The following is an 18,907-nucleotide window of genomic DNA, read 5'->3' as shown; positions in this document are numbered from 1 at the left end:
TTCTGACCCTTTTTGCTTTTGTGATGCTGAGGAATCAGATCCAGGGCCTCATACATCCAAGACTATCACTCTATTGCTGAGCCGCCTTAACAGTCTGAGCTCCTGCTTACTATCAGGTGCTGGCAGCCTGTGTTGCCCAATTCCCAGTCTAGGGTATATGGGTGGAGTTTTGGTGGGGTTTGGGCTTCTCTTGTCCTGGGCCTCCAGGTCTTTTGTTGTCACAGGCGTGCTTCCCGGGGGAGTGTTGTTTCCTGGTTTTCTCCCCTCTGTTGAGGCGTATGCTCAGCTTTTTACTTCAATTGGGAGGAGTTGGTTGTGTTGTTCAGGCGCCGGATCCCCGGGCCTGGTTCCGGCCCCAGCCTGGAGCGCGCTTGTTAGGCCTGTGCTGATGTGTATACCACCTAGGTTATGCAGCCTGGAGCGCACTCGTTAGGCCTGTGCTGATGTGTATACCACCTAGGTTATACAGCCTGGGGGACACAGTTCAAATTTCTTCTACTGTTGGTAGTCTTGACCCAGGGGCGCTGTTCCTGGCTTGGGCATTTAAGCTCCCTTCCAGGGGTGCTCTTGCTCTAGCCTGGCCAGCTGAGTGTGCTCCACGGGCTGGTGGAGCTCTCAAACAGTTCCCAGTTTTAGTGGGTCCTGTGGTCCGGGTGTTGGGGTAGGGAGTCTAGGTCAGGGTCTGGGGATTCCCTCCAGCTCTGGTCTCCCTTGAGGGATACACTTCCCCTGTGGGGTACTCACCCTGGAGCTGGTTGTTTCTGTGTGGTGTAGGTCGTCAGTTGTTGTTGCAATCCGGGCTGGGTTGGGCGGTGGTGGCTCTGTGTGATTCTTTTCTGTCTCTGCCTCTGTCGAAGCTGTCGGGTCAAGAGTGTCCCCGCTCAGACAGCTTCTTCGCGGTACCTCTGGGGCCCGAGTGGCCCCGCCGGGTCGTTGCGATCGTGATCGGGCGGGCGGGTGGGTGGTCTGCAGACAGTTCCCTTTGCGCGCTGCTGGCGGTTTTGGCGGGATGGAACCTCTCTGCTCGGGTGGAGAGTGCCGGGTCGTTGCGATCGCGATCGGGCGGGCGCGCTGCTGGTGCCGAGCGGCTTTTGGCGGGATGGAGCCTCTCTGCTCAGGTGGAGAGTGAGGGGTGGGGGTGGGATCCTCGTGGAGACTCCCGGCTGGTAGGCTTCTCTGTTCCTGGCGATCCGCTGTTCTGTAAACCAGTACCTGGTGATCTGAAAGCGGCCCCCTGTGTCTCTGCTGTGTCTCTTGGGGCTCCCGCAGCCCCCGCCGGGCCGGCTGGCCGGCGGCTTGGCGCACTGCCGCGCGGCCAGTAAAGGTTGGGGGAGGGGTCTTCGCTTTTCTTCTGAAATTCTTCTTTTCCTCTGTTTCTTTTTTGTTATTCTCCGCCTCTGGTTTTTCTCTGAGTGTTCGTCTTTTTGTTGTTGTCGGTCTCTTGGGGAGATTAAGCGTTGGAGCTCGAACTCTCTTTTTGGTTGGAGAGAGCTGTGGCGTTTCCCTACTGCCCCGTCGCCATCTTGGTCCCCCCTCCCACAGGGGGTTTTTTAGGTCAGTGTGTTTATTTGGAATGGTTCTGTGAAGGTGGAAACAACATTCTTGTCAAAACTTACAGAATGTACCACACAAAGAGGAAAACCTATGTGACACTGACCAAGATGCAATGCACTCACAAACTGATATGTTGATTAGAAACCCCTTTGTACAATGAAGATAAAAATATTATAAAATAAATAAGAGGAAAATCTAGTGTAATCTATGGACTTTTGGTGATAGTATATATTGGTCATCAATTATAATAATTATACCATAGTAATGAAAGATGTGAGTAACAGGGAAAACTGTGTGGCTTGGAGAAGTGAGGAAATGGACACTTACTGCACTGAAAACAAAAACTAGAAAGATAAGAAAAATAGGATCGGTCATTCTAGAGAAGAATGGCATGAGCAAGAGTACAATGATAGTTCTCGATAGTGAAGATTTCGCACAGACTAAGAAATAATCTAGTAGAAAGGAAGTTAGGGGCAGAAGTATAGAGGATTTTTTTTTTTTTGTCGGTCGTGGGGCTTGAACTCTGGCCTTGGGCGCTGTCCCTGTACTCTTCAGCTCAAGGCAAGCACTCTAATGCTTGAGCCACAGCACCACTTCTGGTTTTCTAGTGGTTTGTTGGAGATAAGAGTCTCATGGACTTTCCTGCCCAGGCTGGCTTTGAACCGTGATCCTCAGATCTCAGCCTTCTGATTAGCTAGGATTACAGGCATGAGCCACCAGCGTCCAGCTCAGAGGATTTTTAATATTGAGAAAAGAGAATGTGAGTTTCATTCAATAATTGTTACAAGCATACAAAAATAACTTGTAACTTTCTTCTCTGAGGATCTTTTCTCTTTAAAATCCTATAATCTAACCATTTACACTATTTTCTCTCAACAGTATCAAATAGATTGATAACAGACATAAATAAAATTTCAAAATTGTTCAACATGTAAAGTAAGGTTACTAGGAAACTATCTAATGTTTTCCCCAAGCCTAAAAATAGAGCACCACTTGGCTCATTTGTGTGCTCAAAATTTCTCCATGAAATAGCTGTGAGCAATTTCTATTTATAAAAATAACAAATATCATCATGCATTTTTTTGCTGCTGTTTGTAATGATCTATTTTTAACTCTTCCACAGGCTGTGGAATGGTAAAAGTTAATCTAATGCAGATCTTTCTTTTACAGCACACTCTTATTTGGGGCTCAATATAACATATGAAGGCCTTCCACTGCAGCCTGAAATTACTGTAAGAAATTCCTCCAACATTTGATGGCATTTTGGATAAGGCAGCAATTTTAAAACAGCACTTACTTGTTTAAAGATAAGCCCAACTTTATTTGCTCATTTATATTCTCTGTTTGTGATCCAAGCTTCTAAACAGGTCAACCTGGACCATAGGTCCACTACTACACCAGCCACTGTGGATGAAGGTATGGAGCATTTAAAAAAGACATTTGGCTCCAATGTCAACTCTGTGTTGAGAGTAAAGGGAGATGATTGTTACCAAAGCCAAATGAAAAACCGTGCTCTCTTATGCTGGTTAAACAATCAAACTTCTTATGGGAAATAGACCTAAATGTAATAATAAATAAAGTTAACTCTGTTTAGATATGTAGAGCATAATGCTTACTGAAGAGGTCAAGACTATAGGGTCAATCATAAGTATAATGCAACTTATTGACCTAAAATATTGTACAATTTATTGCATTCACTCAACAAATATGCGTTTGGCATTTATTCTGTACAGGCAAGCAGCAAGCAGTGGCAGCAGCTTGGAAAGGAATAGGGGAAGTTTTCCTGGTTTCAGATGCCAGAGACTGGATGGTGAAATCCTTGCTGCAGCAGATCCTCAACAACCACTGCTTCCTCTGAGAGAAGGAAGGGCATAAACTTAGCGCCACTATTCACACCAGCCACACCACGTTGCTCCTCACCCTGCAGAGCCATGGCAGCCACAGCAGTGAAAGTTCCAGAGTCTCTCTCAATTGCTATAGTAACCTGGGCTCCAGGCCTCCTTGGTGCTCCTCATGTCCCTCACTCACCCTAAAGATCCCAGGTGGACAAGGGAATAGTCAGAGGGATCACAATCTTTCAGTAACTTTTTCCCTCTGCTAAGCAGCTGAATGTAACAGAGGAACTATGGTCTAATAACAAAACAAGAATTCTCGGCATCTAGTCCAGGCTCACCAAGGCCAAACACAACACCTGGATAGCAGTATGAAGTCACAGAAGTCTCTACGTTGATCTCCCAGGAGGCCCTCTACCTGAAGGGAGCAAAGAGGGTTTTGTAGTTCTACTGGATTTTGCTGAAAGAGATACTCTGAGATGTCTGTCTTCCTTTGCTCCCATAAGATCTGTGGGGGCAAAGCTGCCTTGCTTCCCTCCTTCAGAACTTTCCACCCACCCATCCTGGGTCTTTAATTCAGGGCCTGGAAGCGCTGTCCCTGAGCCTCTTTGTGCTCAAGGCTAGTATTCTACCACTGGAGCCATAGTGCCATTTCCAGCTTTTATGAGTAGTTTATTGGAGACAAGTCTCACAGACTTTCTTGCCCCGGAAAGCTTCAAACCATGATCCTCACATCTCAGCTTTCCTAGTAGCTAAGGTTACAGGCATGACTCACCAGCACCCAGCATCCTTTGGCTCTTTGGGCTTTGAGATTGTAAGACCAGGGCATCCCCATTTCCCCAAGAGACCTGATGCTTGCTTCATGGCCTACACATTGGAAAGACAGCCTTTGGGTGAGGAGAAGTAGCAGGCCATTATGCCTTTTTGTGGCTCACTCTGTCCTGCCTTGGGTGGAGTGGGAATTCAGATTCCTCTCTCCTTTTTGTCCTTATAATTGTACAATCAAATGCTCACTCCAAATTAGCTGTATATTTATTGAAGTTTAATATTGTGTTGGTGATAATGAAGTATTTGCTTTAATTCTAAATAAAAGTTTATATTTTACCTTTTTATGGCTAGTATAGTATAATTCAGATTCTCCTTGTACTTGAGAAAGCATTTCTTTTTCTTTTTTTGGTCGGTCATGGGGCTTGAACTCTGGGCCTGGGTGTTATCCCTGCACTCTTCAGCTCAAGGCTAGCACTTTACCCCTTGAGCCACAGCACCACTTCCGGTTTTCTAGTGGTTTATTGGAGATAAGAGTCTCATGGACTTTCCTGCCTCGGCTGGCTTTGAACTGCCATCCTCAGATCTCAGCCTCCTGAGTAGCTAGTATTACAGGCGTGAGCCACTGGCGCCCTGTGAGGAAGCATTTCTTATTTGAAGTCTTTGAAAGTTGTAGGTCTCTTGACTTGGCAAAATAGGCAATAATCTGCTTTTCTATTGCTCTCAAAAATCTAAATAAAAGTGATTGCCTCTATCACAAAACAAGTTCTTACAATTGCTATGGGGGATTCCAAAAATAAATGAGCCTTATTTTCACACAGCTTGTAATCTAGCTGATGAAAAAAATACATATTTGCTGTGCCAAAAGATATGTGGAATCAAGTACATAATCAACATAAACAGAACCATGTTCTCTTTCACTCTATATATGCCATGCTTGGATCATTTCCTATATTCATGGAAAATTGTATTAAAATATCACAATGTTGAGTCACATTATAAAGTAATTTCTATTATATTAGAGATGTTTGTTCACACAAAAGATACTGGCTTATACAAACATTGACATACACATAGGAATCAGGAATTTAGAGATTATAAAATATAGTGTTTAGCCAGGCCCTGGTGGCTCATGCGTGTAAATCCTAGCCACTGAGGAGACTGAGATCTGAGGATTGTGGTTCAAAGCTGGCCCTGGGAAGGAAAGCGTATGAGACTTTTATCTCCAATGACCACCAAAAAGCCAGAAATGGTGATAAGGCACAAGTATTAAAGTGCTAGCTTTGGACAAACAAGCTAATGGACAGGGCCCAGGCCCTGAGTTCAAGACCCAGTATCATCACACCCAAAAAAGCAGTGGTGCTCAACTGTAATTGTTTGTTATAAGCACACAGAAGCACTGCCAAAACACTGTAATTCAATTGGCTAGGAGTATAGATGAATGTTTTTAAAAATGTTCCTCAAGTGATTCTAACGTATATATAAGGTTGAGATTCTACTCTGCTTCATGTTGCACATGAGGAAAATGAGGCTTAGAGAGGATATAATTTACTCAACATTGTATTGGAAGACTCCAATCTTCTATTTCCTAGTCCAGAAATAATATTTTTTGTTTGTTTGTTTTGGGTCCGGTTGTGGGGCCTGAACTCTGGGCTTGGGCGCTGTCCCTCAGCTCTTCAGCTCAAGGCTAGCGCTCTACCATTTGAGCCACAGAACCACTTCCGGCTTTTTTCCTTTTGCTTATGTGGTGCTGAGGAATCAAACCCAGGGCCTCAGGCATGCAAGGCAAGCGCTCTACCACTGAGCCAACTTCCCAGCCCTAAATATTTTTTTTTTTGTTGGTCCATGGGGCTTGAGCTTGGGTGCTGTCCCTGGGCTCCTCAGCTCAAGGCAAACACTCAATCACTTGAGCCACAGTGCCACTTCCGGTTTTCTAGTGGTTTATTGAAGATAAGAGTCTCACGGACTTTCCTGCCAGGGCTGGCTTTGAACTGCGATCCTCAGATCTCAGTCTCCTGAGTAGCTAGGATTACAGGCGTGAGCCACCAGCACCCAGCAATAAAGATGTTTTTAGCTAGGTGCTGGTGGTTCATGTAAATTAGCTTTTGAAAGAGCAAGTAATCATAAGGCTATTTCATTTACTTCCTTCTTCTACATATGGGCATTTGCTTTTTGACTTCTCTGACATGTGGCACCAAGAAGACAACTACCAGAGGTCCATTTTATAAGTTTTACACTTCAAAACTGTAAGTTAAATAACTCTCTTCTTTGCAAATCACCTAGCCTCAGGTATTTTGTTATAAGAACAGAAAAATTTCCAATGCAGGAGAATAGAAGAGCTCTAGATATGTAATACAGAGCATCAGATATTACTGTAATCTTTATCACTAGCTGAGGTTTACTGAGAGTCTAGGTAGACTATGTCAACTGGTGCAAAACAATATTGAATGCTTTAAATCAAAACCAGACTTGAACAGAAGGAATGATTGAAACAGACGAGGTGAGCCTAGAGATAAGTTTTAAGGAAAAATCTTGGAAGTGACATATTTGCACTGACAGAATAATAAAAATTCATTAGAGTTTGTGGGGAGAAAAAAAGGACAAGTGAAAGTAGGAACAGGAGTAGCAAAGGAAAAAATATACCATTGTGTCACCCAAAGTAACCATTCTAGAATAAAGGAACCAGAAAGAAATGTAGTTTACTCACAATAAATTTGTTAAGCAAACACTTTTATATATACATGTGTGTATATATAGTTATTTTCAAATACTTACACAAAAGGATTACAATGCAAAGAAAAAGAATCTGACAAAAGTTACATTAAAAAAATAGTAAATGTATGCTAGAGGCTCCTGTCCTCTGTTTTCAGGTCTCAAGGTACACTTTAACTGCCCCCACTCTCCATTCCAAATATGTCATTATAAGTACTCTGGTACCATTTGCTGAATATATACCAGGGTTTCTCACTCAGGATTATCATTCTTCCCAACTTCAGCCTAGAAGATGCTGGAAATGTTTGGAGAGATTTTCAGCTGACACAATAGGGTAAATGTATTACTGGCATCTAGAAAGTAGAGGCCAAGAATCCAGCTAAGCAATTTAAATGACAGTTACACGAACATGTGCATGCACACACACACACACACACACACACACACACACACACACACACACACAAGAACTACTCAGGCAATCAATATCAATAGCATTGAACTTGAAGAATCTTGAAGTTTATCAATCATCATTTCTACAAACACAGCAAATGCAAAATGGCCCAAGTTATTTCATATTCTCCCTACTCCTGAAATTGTTGTTTATCCTGAACTTGTATTGTTAATTTCATTTTGGAACAATCTTGCTTCTGGCACCTTGATATCCAAATAATTCCTAAACTGTTCTCTGTTCTCTCCACTATATTCCTGATACCTTTGTCATGGCTAAGACATCTTTGCCTGGACCACTGTCGACAAGTGGGTTTCATCTCCCAGGACCTTGGCCTGCATTGTGTGTTTCAATGCTTTGTCTGAAGGTGGTGGTATATTTCTGGACTCATTAATGAATTATTTTACTTAACTTGATTATCTCCAGTCTTACTTAACCCTTTTAAATGAAACAACTTGCCCAGGCTGGTTCAAACCACAATCCTCAAATCTCAGATTTGTGAGTAGTAGGATTATAGGTATGAGCAGTTGGCGCCCTGCTCATTCATCTTTTTGATTCTATATTTATTATGAGTAAAAATATATAGCAAAGAGTCTTGCTCTTTAACATTTTTTTTGGTGCCAGTCTTGGGGCTTGACAATGTTCCTGAGCAGATTTTGCTGAAGGCTACCACCTGAGAAACAGCTCTACTTGCGTTTATTGTTTTTCTTTCTGCTACTTTATTGGAGATAAATCTCATGGACTTTCCTGCCCCGGCTGGCTTCAAACCTTGACCCTCAGATCTCAGCCTTCTGAGTACCTAAGATTACAGGTGTGGGCCACCAGCTCCCAGCTCTTTAATGAGTTTTAAGAGAATCCTAAACTATTACTAACTGTGAGTACAATAGTATTGAGTAGAATAATGGATGATACTTTACACTCACTGAAATTCAGATCCTATTTCTCCTGTACAATTATCAAACAATTATTTCTGCTGTCTGTTTTTAAGAGTTTGACTACACTAGATATTTCATATAACTAGAAACACCCAGTATTTGTCATTTTCTAACTGGCTTGTTGGACTTAACTGGCATAATGTCCCCAAAGTTCCTCAGAACTTCCTTCATATACGGTTAAATAATATTCTACTGTATGTGTATATCAGAGTTTCTATCTGTCTTTATTTTGGTGCCAGATCTGAGGCTTGAACTCAAGGTCTGGGTGCTGTTCCTGAGCTGTTACTCAAGCCTCTCTCTCTACCATTTGAGCCACAACTCCTCTTGCAGCTATTTTGGTGCTTAATTGGAGATAAGTATCACATGGTCTTTTGCCCAGGTTGGCTTCAAACAATGATCCTTAGATCTCAGCCTCCTGAGTAGGTGGTACTGGGGTGAGACACTGGTGCCTGGCTTTTATTCATTTATTGATAGCCATAATAAGAGTTATATCTACTTTTTTGTTACTATGAATAATGTTTCAGTAAACACGTGAATTCAGATATATCTTCAAAGTCCTAATTTCAAATGCTGAAAAGTGGGATTACTATATCATACATTTGAATTTTAAATTTTTTGAGGAAATTTTATATTGATTTTTTAGAAGTTTCACTTTCTTACATTCCCAGAAACAGTGCAGAATCATTCCTTTTCTCCACCTCTCCTTCCAATTTTCCCATTTTCTAAAATGGTCATACTACTCGGTGTCATTTCTATCTTCTTGACATGTCTGGCTCTTTGTATGGGACTTCTTTGGAAAAATTCACAACTTCTTTGCCATTATAAAAATCATATTATTTGTTTTCTCTTCATTGAATTTGAGGACTTTTCAAAATATGGTCAATATTTTATTCATAAAGTCTGTACAGGCATCTATGAGTTTTAGGATATATTTGTGTGTGTGTGTGTGTGTGTGTGTGTGTGTGTGTGTGTGTGTGCACGCGTGCGCTGGATATTACTTTTGTACAGAGATGTCAGGTTTATAAATATGATTCTTGATCATTTTAACTGTTGTTTATGTTGCTGCATAGAAACTTTTTAGTCTGGTATAATACCATTTGTCTTATTTTATTTTGCTGCCCATGATTTTGGTCATATTCCAAAAGTCATTCCTCAGACCAGTGTCATCGAGTGCTCTTACTGATTTTTCTAAGAATTTGATAGTTTGAGGTCATTCAATCAATTTTGAATAACACAATTTATTTTGGTGTGTTGTGTTAGTTAATAATCTCATTTCATTCTTTTTTCATATCTATATCTATATAAAGTGCTGAAAAGACTGTCCTTTCTGGTCAATTTCACATTGAATATTTGTTGGAAATCAATTAGTTGTCAAAGTGTGGATTTATTTCTTTGTCTATATTCTGTTCCATTGGTCGATGTGTCTCTTTTTCACATCAATACCATGCTGTTCTGAATACTGGAATTTTGTAGTTGATTTTGAAATAGGTGGGGTGATGCCTTTAGCTTCCCTCTGTTTGACTATTTGGTATCTTTTACAGTTTCATAGTAATGTTAGTATTTTATTACTGAAAACATTCATTAGAATATAAATCTCAATAGACACAAAAGTTAAGAAATTGCAACATCTGTTCAATGATAAACACTATATTGAAAACAAACTTTACAACTTTGCGGGGGCAGAGTTGGGGAGGTAACGAGGGAAGGGATCATAGGGGAAAAACAAAGGAGGAGGTAACAATGCTCGATAGGAAATGTGCTCATTACCTTACTCATGTAACTGTAAACCCTCTGTACAGTACTTTTACAATGAAAAACATTACAAAAAACCAATTTCATGGAATGTACCCAACATAATAGAAGCCATATATAAAAAGTCCATTGGTGGGGCTGGGAAGGTGGCTCAGTGGTAGAGCGCTTGCCTTGCATGCATGAGGCCCTGGGTTCGATTCCTCAGCACCACATAAGCAGAAAAAATAGCCGGAAGTGGTGCTGTGGCTCAAGTGGTAGAGTGCTAGCCTTGAGCTGAAGAGCTGAGGGACAGTGCCCAGGCCCAGAGTTCAAGCCACACGACCGGACCCCCCCCACCCGCAAAAAAATTTCCATTGGTAACATAATAATCAATGGTAGAACATTGAAAACTTTTTTTCCTATGGTGATAACAAGATGACTAGAGGATGTTAAATATATAAAATTTTAATTTGACAGGAGTACTAAATTCAAGAGCTCTATTGTAAAACATGGTGATTATGTTATTTAGCAATGTACTGTATACTTGAAATCGCTGAGAAAAGATTGTGTTCTCACCATGAAAAAGGAAAAATAGATAGACATAAAACTTCCATAATATTCATACACTCTATCCTTCTCTCCTTTTCCCCTTCCCCACCTACTGGTGCTCCCTCAGCTCCCTTTTTTTGACCATGTCATTTTTTTTGCCAGTCCTGGGTCTTGAACTCAGGGCCACCATCCCTGAGCTTCTTTTTGCTCAAGGCTAGCACTCTACCCCATGAGTCACAGCATCACTTCTGGCTCTTTCTGTGTATGTGGTACTGAGGAATCGAACCTGGGGCTTCAAGCATTCTAGGCAAGCACTCTACCACTGAGCCACATTCCCAGCCCCATGTCATTTTTAAGTCTAAATTAACAATACGTGTATATATTCTTGGACTATCTCACTTAACACAATGATTTCTAATTTTATCTGTCCATCTTCCTGTAAATGACATAATTTAATTCTCCATTATGAATATATTGTATGCATTTTGTATATATAACATATATCATATATAAATATTTATTGTAGATATATACTAAATTTTCTTTATCTGATCACTGGTGTTAGGTATCTAGACTGGCTACTACAAATATTGCTGCTATAAATACTCATGTGCAAGAATCTCTCAAGTATGATAGTTTACATTTCTTTGGATATATACCTGTAGTGGCATAGCAGAACCATGTGGTAGTTTTTTGTTTTGTTTTGTTTTGTTTTTGTCCTGGTACTGATGCTTGAAATCAGGATCTGGGAGTTGTCCCTGAGCTTTTTTACTCAAGACTAGTGCTCTACCACTTTGAGCTACAGCTCTACTAACGGCCTTTTTGGTGGTTAACTAGAGAAAAGAGACTCAGGGATTTTTCCTGCCCAGGATGGCTTTGAACCATTACCCTCAGATCTCAGCCTCCTGAGTAGCTAGGATTATGGGCATGGGCTCCCAGTTCTAAGTGTTGTTTTTATATGGATTCCTTTTATGGTTATAAATGTATTAGGCACTACACATCTACTTCAAAGTGTATAAACTTTCAGTTGTAAGAGTGAATGACTTTTGTAGATGTAATGAATAGCATGGTGACTATAGTAAATATTACTATACTGTATTCTTGAAATTTGCCAATATAGTAGGCCTCAGATGTTCTCACCATAATTGAATAACTTTTTTGTCAATCATATGTCAACAAAGCTGGAAAGACATGATTTTAGAATATTACCTTTTCTTTTTTTTTGGGGGGGGGGGGTCCGGTCGTGGGGCCTGAACTCTGGGCCTGGGCGCTGTCCCTCAGCTCTTCAGCTCAAGGCTAGCGCTCTACCACTTGAGCCACAGTGCCACTTCCGGCTTTTTTCTTTTTGCTTATGTGGTGCTGAGGAATCGAACCCAGGGCCTCATGCATGCAAGGCAAGCGCTCTACCACTGAGCCACCTTCCCAGCCCCTAGAATATTACCTTTTCTGACTGACATTGATTTATAAATCTTGTTCAGAAGCTTTCTCTTTCTCTCTCTCTTTCACACACACACACACACACACACACACACACACACACACACACAATGCTCTCACCATCATTACCAGTGTCATTACCATTACCACCATAACAATGTGTATAAAATTAGCTAGAAATTGAATAGAGTATGATTAAATTTAATTATCTACATAGTTTAGTTAGTTTCTACTACTAAAATGTAGGAAGTTTTATTTCCTAAAGAACTACTTTTTAATTTGTTATTTTAAAAACAGGCCAAGAGCAGTAAGATTTTGTCAAAGAAAAAAAGATGTATGTGGGATAAGACTCAGATCTACAAGTACAATCACATTTTGAATTCACACAGAAAAATGAGGTGTGTACAAACAATTCGGTGTTCTGCAACATTCTCCAACGAAATCATTTTGTTTAATCTGCTTAGATCATACATCTAACTTTAAAAGGATATATAGTTTCTGGGATTAACATTCCTTTTCCCCAATTTCTCCCTTTAAGATGCTAGAATTATGTTATTACTTAGACAATCTCTTGAAGTTTACTTTCATCTTCTTTTAGTCTTTCAGAACTAGAAAGAAACTTTAAATAATTTACTTCCATCTTGTTATTTTCTAGATGAGATTGAATGACCTGGCCAAGACTACATAGCTTATGCATTGTAGAGCTTACTTCAAAGCTCTTTACAGGAGATGATGCCACCTGTAATTTTAGTTCTTTTTTACCTTTGTTCATCTGTGAAAATTTTCATCTCATATTTGCTTGCTTATATTTATTTCTTCATTCTCTCCTAACAAATAAGAGTTGTAAAAAGTTTAGCTTCAAGTATTGTTCAGGAAGAGGGCACTTTGACTTAAATGATTTGTTCCGATTATTAATGCAAAGATAATCCTGGAATAAAGAAAAAATAATTCACCAGAGTATCTTCAGTTCTAGGTGAAATTGAGGCCTACAAGCCATGAAAGTATTATTGTTAAGTGTACCGAGGAGTTAGTTATACAACTGACAATGAAATACTGTATTTTCAGTGCAGCTAATAATCTCACCAAAATGGTTTTACTTATTATATGTTGAATGCTTCCTATTCTATACCTCCCTGTGGATTGTTTTCTTTAGCTCCATATGTACATATATTGTAATGTCCACAGATTCATTGAACTCATTGTTTCTAACAATTATAACTAAAAGTTGTTCCTTTCTCTTATATGCCTCTAATTAGTTAATGGCAGAAATACTCCATAAGTGGTGGGCAACAAGAAACTGTCTGAGTCATCCTAGACTTAATTTACTCTCTCATTCAACTGATTTTATAAAACCTCTTGACTATATCTTAACAGCTGTTTATGTTACTGCTGTCTCTCACATGGATAATTGTGGAAGCTCATAGATTTGGATTATTTTCCTGTACCCAGAAGACCAAAGTAATACAAAATTTAACTGTTGTAATTGAGCTTTGATTGGTGGCTGGATGCTCATAACCAATTAGTTAGTTAAGCTGTAAACACATGGCTGGTGGATAACATCATTGTCTGTACTCCACTCCTGCTTTTTATAAATGCTATAATACACTGTAAAGATTTCTAGATTAATGATATCTGTAAAATTTCATATTAATTTGATTAAGTTGTATTGCTATTAGACTTGAAAAATGTTTCAGCTGAGCATCAGTGGCTAACACCTGTAATCATAACTACTCAGGCCACTGAGATCTAAGGATAAGTGTTAAAACAAGTCTGGGCAGGAAAGTTCATGAGACTCTTACTTCCAATTAACCACAAAAAACCAGTAGTAGAACTGTGGGGTTCAAGTAGTTGAGTGGTAGAGACGTTGCATAGGCCTTGAGTTCAAGCCTCAGGACTGACACACAAAAACAGAAACATGTTTCAAACAATAAAAAATTTTAAATAATATTTTTCAAAATGAACTCCAGGAAATGCAAACAAAAGATTTTTCCTTTGTTGCTGTTTTGTTTTCTTTTCCTTTTGTCGTATTCATTTATCTGCCTTTGGGAGGGTAAGAGGGACACAGAAATGGAGGGACAAAGGGTAAGCAAATGCAGCAGTGGTACTCACTAGACACTATGTTGAAAAGAAACTATACAACTTGTGAGTGGGTATGGGAGGGGAGAACAGGAAGAGAGCAAGAGAGAAGGGTTGATATTGTGCAAAAAGAAATATACTCATTACTTGACTTATATAATTGTAAGTGCTCTGTACATCACCTTTACAATAACAACAGAAATATTAACTTTAAAAAGTAGTTAAGAGAGCTGGAAAGTTTGCTCAGTGGTAGAGTATTTGCATGAGGCCCTGGGTTTGATTCCTCCATACCATGTAAGCAGAAAAAAGCCAGAAGTGTTGCTGAGGCTCAAGTGGTAGGGTGCTAGCCTTGAGCTAAAGAGCTGAGGGACAGAGCCCAGGCCCAGAGTTCAGCCCCAACGACCGACAAAAAAAAAAAGTAGTTAAGAAAAGTAAGAACTCATACTTTTTCTGAATGCTTCGTATCATGTCTCTTATGTGCTATTTCTTGATGCCTCATGCTCTTAAAATATTCTTGTTTTGGATGAATCTTATTAGAGAAATTAGTTATCAGGATGATTCAGGTTAAATATGTTTGATAACACTATTGCTGTTTTCACTTATATTCCTCTATGTCTTGTCTGTAATCATCTCCTCCAATACTAGATGACAATTCTAGAAGCAAGGACTCCAGTTATCTTTGTACCATTTTCAATACACAACATACTGGCTTACTTAGAGTAGACAGTCAAAGTATATCTGAGTAGATAAAAGTCCCTCTAAAATAGATTGCTAAGTAGAATAAAATATGCAAAAATACTTGGAAAAAAATCAGACAGAATTAAAAGATGAATAACAATGAAACAGACAATTTCAAATTGGTAAAATTTCCAAAGATAACTGAGTAATAGGTTGTGACAATGTCTTGGACACTTGGAAAAGCCAGTTTCAATGACAAGTGCTTCTTTATGGAAAAAATATTGTCTTTATTCTTTCAATAATTTAGATAGTTCTATTTTGTGTACTAGTTGTTACATTAAGGAGTCAATTCTATTTAGGTATAAAATATCTCAATTTACAGAATAACTTTAAAAATTCCTGTAAAGTGAATACTGAACATAAAATGCTGTTTTTCTACACTTTCCTATTGTTAAACTAGAGGTGTGTTGCTTTAGGTAAATGATCAATATAACATAAATTATATAATGTAACTATTCTAAAATACATAAAGGATAATTGATAGTTTTCAAGGTAAAATATTGAAGGAAAATACAAAAAAACTATTTTCTTCTTTTATGCAATAGTCTAAATATCAAGTTGATCCTCAACTTTAATGTATGTAAACCAGAAGTACTTATTAAAAGTGTAGATTCCTAACAGGATAGAAAGTAAAGATAAACATAGGCATTTATAATAAATTATTTTAGTCAAAGGCCTCAAGACATGATAGCAAAGTGCTAGAAAGGTGGGTTGGATGATACATACCACCAGCATGTGGGAGATAGAGGCAGAAGGATGGCATGTTTAAGGCCAGGTTGTGTTACTTAGGAAATTATTACCTGAAAAAAAATAACATAAACAAAGCAGTGCTGGGAAAATTGGCTATCCACATGCAGAAAAATGAAATTGAATCTCTATATACTATAAACAAATATCCACTCCAACTATATGCTTATACATATTCTATATTCAAACATCTACTCAAAACAGAGTCAAGTATAAAACCTAAAGCTAAAGCTGACAGTAATTCACACTTGTAATCCTAGCTACTCAGAAGACTGAGATGTGAGGATTGTGGTTAGAAACCAGCTCACCCTGTGACACCCTTACCACCAATTAAGCGTCCAGAAAGCCGGAAGTGGAGCTATGGCTCAAGTGGCAGAGCACTAGACTTGAGCAAAAATGCTCAGGAACAGTGCCCAGGCTCTGAGTTCAAGCCTCAGGACCTACACGCGCGCGCACACACACACACACACACACCACACACACACACACACACACACACACACACACACACATGCGTGCACAAGCACACATACATCAGAAATCTTCACTTCATCTCACTCAGATGTGAAATATTTAAAAAGTTAATCTCATAGAAGAAGACTGATGGTGACAGAAAATGAGCAATCCATGTGTACTAAATTGCAATTTGATATGAGCAAGAAGTTCTATTATGCTATAGAACAGTAGGTTGACTGTAGTCAAGAACAATGTACTAAGTAGACCTTTCAAAAACTAAAAGGCAGGGCTGGGAAGGTGGCTCAGTGGTAGAGTGCTTGCCTTGCATGCATGAGGCCCTGGGTTCGATTCCTCAGCACCACATAAGCAGGAAAAAAAAAGCCGGAAGTGGCACTGTGGCTCAAGTGGTAGAGTGCTAACCTTGAGCTGAAGAGCTGAGGGACAGTGCCCAGGCCTAGAGTTGAGGCCCCACGACTGGACCCAAAAAAACAAACTAGAAGGCAGGATTTTGAAAGTATTATCATAAAAATAATGAATTGAACAATTGGCAATCCTGATTTATATATGAACAACATATGCATGTATTGAAATACTAAATGCTGCCCCATCAATAATTTGGGTAGATTCACAAATTTTTCAATGATTTTGTTTTCATACTTCAGTTAAAATTAATTTAATGAAAAATAGTAAAGATAAGAGCAGAAATTAATGGCAAAAATACTGCTCTGAAGTGACATTAATAATGATTACTTGATTAAATAAAAAGAATAGCGTGAACTGTCACGAAATGTTTGGGTAGAAAAGATCAAGTATAGGAGATCTAAAAACTTAAGGAAGACCTGTTTATAAATTCTTCCCTGGACTGAATTTGAAAATTAGGGTTTGGGAGTATTCCTACTATATCCTAATTGCCAAAGGCTTCTCTCTGTGTCTATAATTTGCAAATAATTGGAATTTATGCTGAGCACATTTCCCTTATTGTAGTTTGGAGTTTTCTTACATGTTGGGCAGATAGTACATAGGTATGCAATCTCCTAAAAACTTTGAATGCTGAGTCATTTTCTAGTGGACCCCCTTGAGCAGAAATACCACACACATGTTGCTATTTTTTTCCTTGGTAAGTTGAATCTGTGTGACCCTTCATGGGAAGGAAAGAGCACTAAAGAAGCTACATAGGGATTCTCCAGACTGTATTCTTCCTTATGATGCAATTGTATAGTGTTAGTACACATTTATATAAGTGTCAGCCCTAATGAGAACTATATCCTCAGTGCTTCTAATAATCTCTGAATCTAGATCTGTTCCTGGGTACTCTAAACAGTCTCTCCTCTAAGGACGCTTCATAATTTACAGCAGAAAACCAATGAACATCTTTAGCTGTCTCTTAGTATGTTTAGAAGGTTCCTGAGTTTCAAAAAATTAGGATGATCCAGGACTAAATGAAGGGAAATAAAAACATAGCAATACAACTATGCTACAAGTTTTTAAATTGCTTAATATAATGCTGAGTTATTTGCTGGAGCCCCATAAAAAGAGTATGTTTTCAGTTCAAACAGGAAAGTATTCCCCCCACACCAAAGTTCTGCAGCCAGATATTATCAGCTAATTTCACCATTTCTGGCAGCTTCTCTTTCAAAAGAAGATCTGAGTAGCATATATCCGTGGCTACTAAATTGATTTAAATCATTTGTATAATGGTAATAAATTCCCTGGAGGAATCCAATTCCTTGGCATACAAGCTCAAAAAAACTGTAGCAGTATCTTAGGAATAATAAAAAAAATGCCTCATTAGAATTAGATGTGGAAATTCTCTAAATTAATTATTTGTATGTTTATTAAATCAATTTTAATCATTTATAAATGCTTTTATAGCAAAATTTCTGTCTAAAGACTTTTCCCCCAGCTCAGCATAATCAAGCTACTAGGTACTGGCCATTTTATACCTAATATAGGTCTCCATTTGGAAATCTTTGTACTGAATGTTCCGACTGGGTAAGACTCTCAGATGCACAACAGTCTGAAATTCTTATTGGATTCTTTCTCCCAACCTTTATTTCATTGGCATTAGACTGAAGTCTATGGTAATCTGAAGACTTCTATTTGTTACTGCTTAGGAGAGGCTTAATATTCCATGGGCATCACCCCCAATAAATCGCTGGCATTTCTGAACTATCTAAAATGGCATGATTTCAAAAGTGGTCTGTGTAAGCATATAGAGAGATTTTTTTTTGTCTTGAATACCTTTAATTTGTCATTTTGAAGAAGAGATTTATCTGGTATAATATCAGACCTCAAACACTACTACAGAGACATAATAACAAAAACAACTTGATACTGGCACAAAAATAGACCTGAAGATCAATGGAATAGATTAGAAGACCCAGAAATAAAACCATACAGTCACACTCATCTGATATTTGATAAGGGAGCCAAAGATATACAGTGGGGAAAAATATCCTCTTCAACAACTGGTGTTGGGAAAACTGGGCATCCATATGCAGAAAACTGGAAGTGAATCCTTTTGTGTCACCATGCACTAATACCAATTCAAAGTGGATGAAAGACCTCAATATCAGACCTGAAACTTTGGAACTATTGCAAGAGAGAATAAGAGAAACATTAGAACTTATAGGTATAATAAGTACATACTTGAATAGAATTTCAGGGGCACAACAGATAGGAAAATGGGCAAAGGAGCTAAGGAGAGACTTCTCAGAAGAAGAGGTAAGAATGGCAAAGAAACACATGAGAAAATGCTCATTATCCCCGGCCATAATGAATTGCAAATCAAAACAACTCTGAGATTCCATCTCATTCCAGTAAGATTGGCCAACATTGTGAGTTCAAACAACAACAAATGCTGGTGGGGATGTAGAGGAAAAAGTACCCTATTGCACTGCTGTTGAGAATGTAAACTAGTTCAA

At 39.0% G+C, this 18,907-nt stretch overlaps 1 protein-coding gene and 1 pseudogene across 8 annotated transcripts in view; one reads left to right on the top strand and one right to left on the bottom strand.

The window, feature by feature from the left end:
* The window catches only part of Zc3h12b (zinc finger CCCH-type containing 12B), a 290,287-nt gene that overhangs the window by 151,621 nt on the left and 119,759 nt on the right, over positions 1–18,907 (bottom strand). The gene's annotated exons all lie outside the window — the stretch shown is intronic.
* Positions 3,362–4,293, top strand: LOC138839521 (ornithine decarboxylase antizyme 1-like; annotated as a pseudogene).

This window comes from Dipodomys merriami, unplaced genomic scaffold (genome assembly GCF_024711535.1).
Source record: "Dipodomys merriami isolate MVZ:Mamm:240054 unplaced genomic scaffold, mDipMer1.0.p SCAF_3, whole genome shotgun sequence".
NCBI classification, from domain to species: domain Eukaryota; kingdom Metazoa; phylum Chordata; class Mammalia; order Rodentia; family Heteromyidae; genus Dipodomys; species Dipodomys merriami.
The sequence above is the reverse complement of the archived record's forward strand: the minus strand, read 5'-3'. Positions and strand labels throughout refer to the sequence as shown.